This window comes from Cyprinus carpio, chromosome A6 (assembly GCF_018340385.1).
Source record: "Cyprinus carpio isolate SPL01 chromosome A6, ASM1834038v1, whole genome shotgun sequence".
NCBI lineage: Eukaryota > Metazoa > Chordata > Actinopteri > Cypriniformes > Cyprinidae > Cyprinus > Cyprinus carpio.
Window position 1 is genome coordinate 31534734 of NC_056577.1, and position 7329 is coordinate 31542062.

General features: G+C 33.7%; 1 pseudogene; it reads left to right on the plus strand.

Annotated features, from left to right (window-relative positions):
• LOC109108422 overlaps nucleotides 1-6891 on the plus strand; it is a 7081-nt pseudogene extending 190 nt beyond the window's left edge.
• The last annotated feature ends 438 nt before the right edge of the window (nucleotides 6892-7329 follow it).

Sequence of the window (7329 nt, forward strand, 5' to 3'; positions counted from 1 at the left end):
GCGGCGTTATGAACTCCGTTTGTGTTTTGTCTTCAAGGATGAAATTCAGCTTTTTTAATACCATGCGCAATTGTGTGAAGCTGAATAGCAGGTCACATTTCTGCACAAAATCAAAAAACAAAAAGAAGAAATAATATTTTGCAGGAAGAGAATGAAGTTTGTTTTGCACGATTAAGATTTTTTTCAAAATAATATCACATTTTTAACATACATTCTCATTTTCTAACACATCTTATTTTTTATGTCAATGCTGATTTTCATTACTGTAATAAATTATTTTTTATAACAACAATTGGGTGAATTTCACAACAGCATATCCAACATTTCTGCCCAATATCTATAAAAAAAAAATAATAATAATATTTTGCAGACAGAGAATGAAGCCTGTTTTTTCATAATTAAAGTTTCTTTTATTTAAAAAAAAAAAAAAAGTCAAAATTTTCAGCCAAATTCTCAGTACTGTATTTTTTTTTTTTTTTTTTGAAAATATTATTTTGCAGAAAGACAATCAAACACATTTTTGCATGATTCAGATATTTTGCAAAATAATGCCTTTTTTCAGCCAAATTCACCTTACTCAAATAATGTGTCTGTTTTTTATTTTTTTACATTTGGGTTTTTTATTGTCAGTTTTATTTTATATCATTGAAATCAGCATGAATTTAAAGCAGCAGTACAACAGTCCATACCATGAGGTATAAATACTTAAGAATTTAAACCCTATTTATTTTTCACATTAGAAATCAGGAGGGGTTAGATATGTATAATTGTCATGAAAATAATGTAGGAAAAATCTTAATGGTTCTAAAGCAGGCCTCTATATTTTGCATAAAGAAAATCTTGGTAACACTTTACAATAAAGTTCCGTTCGTTAATATTAATTAATTGGAAGATGAAACATATCTCCAGAGCGGCTCTGAGAGACACAAACCTGCCATCAAACACACACAGATTCAACACAAACACACACAATAAAAGTCCAGTTTAACTTGAAGAAATTATGATAGAACTATATTATTATTGTACACCAAAATGTACTTCTCAGAGTAATAATATAGGAAATTTTTTTTCATCCATGTTTTAATTTAAACAGTTCTGTTGTGAGCCTTTATCTGACAAAAAATAAAAAGGCAATGTTTTGTTGTAAATTAATTTTTTAATTACATATTAAAAGATTGATTACATTACAATTTTATTAATTCACTTTATTAGATGCAATTTTTAATAATGAATTTGTATTTAATCATTAAACTCAGATTGAAGAAAAAAAACCAGAATTTAGGGGAAAATAAATCTGATTTTACAAAATACAAGTCCTCCTTCTTAAATTTTTTCATTTATTTTTAGACTAAAACAAAAACATTAATATATGTATGCCGTTAATCATGGAGAAAAAAAAATTAAATCTGTTAATTTAAAATAATAATAAGAAAATACAGTAAAAAATATGAAATATTATTGAAATTGAAAACAGTTGTTTTCTATGTGAATATCTGTTAAACTGTAATTTATTTCTGTGATCAAAGCTTTTTTTGTTGAAACTGATACATTTTATTTTTCAGGATTCACAAATGAATAAAAAGTTCAAAGTAACAGCATTTATTTGATACAGAAAACTTTTGTAACATTATAAATGTCTTTACTGATTTTAATGGCATTGTAGTTTAATTGTTTAGTCTTTTGTTTTCCATTTGTTATGAATAATCAAATATTTTTGTTTGTGTTTACAGAAAAAAAATATTTAATTATACTCCTATTATTATATTATTACTATATTTATGTAAGTACTTCAATAAAATATTTTAAATTATTAAATTTTATTTTAAATAATATTATTAAAAATATGAAACCATTTTGGGTTCAGTTCATGGTGAAAATAACCATATTGTGATTTATTCTGTTGTGAAATAAGATTTAAGTGCCCACCGCTAATTTTAACCAGCATTATTTTAGTATTGTTTAGATACTATTATAGTTTTTGTTAATATTTGAATCAGATGTTATATTAATATTTTCTGCTTTCATATTAATTTTAGTTACAGCATTAGTAATTTTCTTGTCCATTTTTGTCAATTTTATTAGTTTTTGAGTTTTGCAAATGTCAGTATAGCTCTTTTATAGAATTTTTTTACAGTTTAAGTTTTAGTTATTTTAGTACATCAAGGTAAATTAATGAAAATTAGAAATGTTGCTTAGCTGAAATAAAACCCTGAGTTTTTACCATAAAACACCATTTTAACTCGTTAGATGAAGACGTCTTGTTTGTTTCTGTGTTGACTCTGATTTGTTTATTGGTCGTGTTTCATTTCTCAAAGCAGCACTCAATAATCTGCATTACAGCTGCACTTCTGCACTGAAGTGAGCAACGACTGTTCAAACGCTCTTCCAGTCGATACGCATCCGTCACCAGCTCTTTTTCTAATCTGTACTGTCAGTGTTCAATAGTCCCTCACTTACACCGCTTTAATCAATCGCTCTGAGACACGCGCAGCAAATTCATTTACTGATTGAATACATTAGCAGCCACACTGATGAATGTTGTACATGCTTGTGTTCAGCTGCTGGAGACTGATGGAGGAGTCAGGTGAAGCTGTCATGAAGACGAGCGGCTCGTGTGTGTGATGGGATGTTTATTCAGAGGTGTAGGAGGGCTCTGCTGCTCTTTTGACCTCATCACTGAAGCTGTACGTCACAAATCTTCATTCATGCACACAGTCAAACTCGCCATGTTGTGGTATTTCATTACAAGAGACAAAGATGTTTGGTGTCACTGATCTGTCTTGATGCACCAAGTTTGAAAATTTGAAGAAGAATTGAGAAGTATGTAAGGTAGTTATGACTCTTTGAATATTTTTTATTTTTTTTTGCAATTATGCAAGATACAAACTCAGGATTGCAGGATATAAACTCTTAATTCCGAGAAGAAAAGTCTGTAGTGTGAGATATAAACTTGTAATTGCAAGAAAAAGAAAAGATTTTGAGATATTAACACAAAATCACAAACAAAAAGAGTCAGAATTGCATGAAAAATGTCAGAATTGCGAGACATAAACTCAGAATCATAAGAAAATAAAATTTAATTGCAAGACAAAAAGTGTGTGTGTGTTTGTGAGTGTCTGTCATGAGTGTGTGTGTGTGTGTGTGTGTGTGTGTGTGTGTGTATGTGTCACGAGTGTGTGTTTGTGTGTGTGTGTGTGTGTGTGTGTGTGTGTGTGTGTGTGTGTGTGTGAGTGAGTGTGTGTCACAATGTTTGTGTGTGTGTGTGTGTGAGTGAGTGTGTGTCACAATGTGTTTGTGTGTGTGTTTGTGAGTGTCTGTCATGAGTGTGTGTGTGTGTGTGTGTGTGTGTGTGTGTGTGTGTGTGTGTGTGTGTGTGTGTGTGTGTGTGTCACGAGTGTTTGTTTGTGTGTGTGAGTGTGTGTGTGTGTGTGTGAGTGTATGTGTCACGAGTGTGTGTTTGTGTGTGTGTGTGTGTGTGTGTGTGTGTGTGTGAGTGTTTCTACACTTCAATGTGTGTGTGTGTGTGTGTGTGTGTGTGTGTGTGTGTGTGTGTGTGTGTGTGTGTGAGTGAGTGTGTGTCACAATGTGTTTGTGTGTGTGTTTGTGAGTGTCTGTCATGAGTGTGTGTGTGTGTGTGTGTGTGTGAGAGTGTGTGTCATTGGTGTGTGTGTGTGTGTGTGTCACGAGTGCGTGAGAGAGAGTGTGTGTGTGTCATGAGTTTGTGTGTGTGTGTGTGTGTGTGTGTGTGTGAGAGAGTGTGTGTCATGGGTGTGTGTGTGTATGTGTGCGTGTGTGTGTCATGGGTGTGTGTTTGTGTGTCACGAGTGTGTGTGTGTGTGTGTGTGTGTGTGTGTGTGTGTGTGTGTGTGTGTGTGTGTGTGTGTGCGTGAGAGAGAGTGGTGTGTGTGTGTGTGTCATGAGTTTGTGTGTGTGTGTGTGTGTGTGTGTGTGTGTGTGAGTGTGTGTGTTTGCACACACATGAAGGTTTTCTTGACATTCTCTATTGTTTTCCAGTATGTGCCGGTGTGTGTCTGATGATGAGAACAGAATAACGTCAGATACTGTAAGCCTCTCTGTTTCCAGTCAATCAGTCTTTATTAATATCTCACACGCACTGGATTAAAGACAGTGACATGAGCACTGATCTGCAGCTCACTTCACTGTGTAAATAGAGCAGCTACAACAACATGAAATGAACTGTAAAAATAGAAATGTCCCGGAGAGATGGGCGAGAGACAGCGTATGAATTATGAACGTCGCTCTAGAATAAGTGTCTCTCTGTAGAATGTTCTAGATGTGATGTGTGGCGTGTTATTGATCCTGATCCACTCTGATTGAAGCAGTACATGTGCTTTTCTTGAGTCTTTGATAATCATTTCTTCACTCTAATAGTACATGTGTAAAATCCAATTGTTTTTGGTGTTTATTCAGTGTTTCTGTCTTCAGCATCTATCAGGATTGAGCACATCACAGAATCAATGCACTGCTGATTTATTGATTAATGTTTTTTTTTCATAAGATTACATTATGGTATATAATATATTGTGTATGTAATTTGGAGAAATATTTAAAAGCAATCTGTAGCGCATGGTTTGATTTTATCCATGAGGAAAGTGTGACAGGTGACTGAAAAATAACCAACAGAACTGAACACTGTATCCCACAATGCACTGCACTCAACCTGACCTCTATTTCCAGTGTGACAAACAGAAGTCATATTAGCTCTGATCTCTTGGTCATATTTCACAGTCAAATGTTTGTTTTTCATTTTTAAAGACTTATTATATTTAAATCCAATAATTAAATATCTTTATAATTTTTTTTAAATATTTAATTATAAAATTAAAATGTTTAAATATAATTAAACATACTAATCATAAGTGCTTTATTTTAAAATTTTATATTAATATATTTAAATACTTATTAATTACAGTACCTAATCAAGCTTAACTAGTTTTACAGTCATCATCTTTATAATTTCTTATTTCATAAATCAAATCTTTTTTGTTATATATATATATATATATATATATATAATATATATATATATATATATATATATATATATATATATATATATATCATATAAAAATATTTAAATATATTAAATATATTTAATATTTAATATTAATATATATTTAATATATATTAAATATAATATATATAAAAATATATTTTTCATAATATTTAAATATTATATGTAAAATTTTAAATGTTTAAATATAATTAAATATTTCCTTAATTATTTATTCTTTTTTAAGTCTTATTTTTTATTTCAGTCAAATCTTTGTTCATTATTTTTAAAAGATTTTTTCATGTTTAATCATTATATTTAAATGTTGAAATGTTTGAATATAATGAAATATTCTTATAGATGTCTTTATGTTTTAAGTAATATATTTAGATATTTAAATTCCAAAAATCAAATCAAGCTTAATTAGTCTTACAATCTTACAATCTTTAAAATCTAATTACAATATTTAAATACAGAAATGTTTTTTTTAAATAATATTTAATAATTTGCTTTGTTCAAATATTTAACTATTATATGTATGTATTTAAATGTTTAATTTAATTAAATTTAATTATTGCTTATTAATAAGATAATTGTTAAGTTTATTTATGGGGTAGGATAAAGGGATCTAAAATATGGTCATGCAGAAAAATATGTGCTTTATGAGTACTAATAAACTAGTACTACTAACACTGCATGCCAATAAGCCACACTAGTTAATAGTGAGAATAGGTCCTTAAAATAAAGTGTTACCAAAAGTCATATTTAACTAAATATTGAATGATTAGTTCAAATCGCAGTCCTAATTAAGTCAAATGTTTGTGTTTGTAATTTTTTTAAATTCTGATGTTTCCGTGTGTGTGTGTGTGTGTGTGTGTGTGTGTGTGCGCAGGTGCATGGCTTGGAGAAACACGTGGGCAAATCTCTGGATTACCTGGAGCAGGGACCGTCCGGCACAGTCTTCAAGAGCCTCCCGTACTCTGTTCCCGCTCCGTCAGGAGGCGTCAAACCTCCACACCAGACCTCCAGGATATTCTCCACGCTGGACCACACGCCCACGAAGCCCAAACCGCCCACCTTCAGCTTCCAGAACCCCTACGAATGGATGCGAAACCAGTCGCAGCTCCTGGATCACACGGGCTACCGTCCCAAACGCAAGCCCTCCCTCAAAACCTCCATGAAGACTAAAAAGATCTTCGGCTGGGGCGACTTCTACTTCAACGTCAAGACGCTCAAGTTCAGCCTGCTGGTGACGGGGAAGATCGTGGACCACGTCAACGGCACGTTTACAGTCTACTTCCGCCACAACTCCTCCAGTCTCGGGAACGTGTCGGTGAGCATCGTTCCTCCGTCCAAAATCGTGGAGTTCGAGGTCCTCCAGAACCCTCTTCCCGGAGATCCCAGTTCCACAACAGCACCAGTCCACCGTCGACCCCAAAGACGTCAAAACCTTCAACTGTCGCGTCGAGTACGAGAAGACGGACCGCTCCAAGAAGCCCAAACCCTGTCTTTACGATCCATCGCAGACCTGCTTCACCGAAAACACCCAGTCGCAATTGTCATTGGTCTGCGCCAAACCCTTCAAAGTCATCTGCATCTTCATCTCCTTCTTCAGCATCGACTACAAGCTGGTGCAGAAGGTCTGTCCGGACTACAACTTTCAGAGCGAACATCCGTATTTGGGATGAAGCGGCTGGGACTTCACAAAGCGTTATGTTTTCTTTGTATATAGAAAGAACCACTCTAATCCGTTCAGCTTTTAAAGGGGTCATCGGATGCTTCATGCACTTTTACAAATTGTTTGAACTGAAATGTGTGTTGGCAGAACACAACCACCCTATAATGATAAAAATCCACCCAGTGTTTTTTTTTTTTATCTGCTCAAATCTTTACCCCTTTCTTAAATCGAGCCGATCTCAGTGACGTCACACAGACAGGCCCCTCCCACAATAGTTTGATTGACAGTAGCATTTCAGCACAGACTGGACTGGTGTCTTACCTTAGCTCCGCCCTGAGTGAGCTGACACTGAGTGAGCTGAGTTTCACCGCCGGAGCAGATGTAGACAAGAATGAGTCCTAAGTAGGGATGTAACGATTCACCGCGAGCCGGTTGAAAATATGTGACGATTCAAATCGGTTGAGAGGCTAAACAATCGCGATTCATATAGTGGCAGGAGTTTATATGAATGTATTTCTGAGGGGAACTTACTTTAAACTTTAGAAAAGTTTAGATGGTATTTTTCTTTTCATCTTGTCTCTGTATGAAGCATATTAAAGTTCATAAGTGCAGCACTGCTTTGTTTACAGCGGTAACC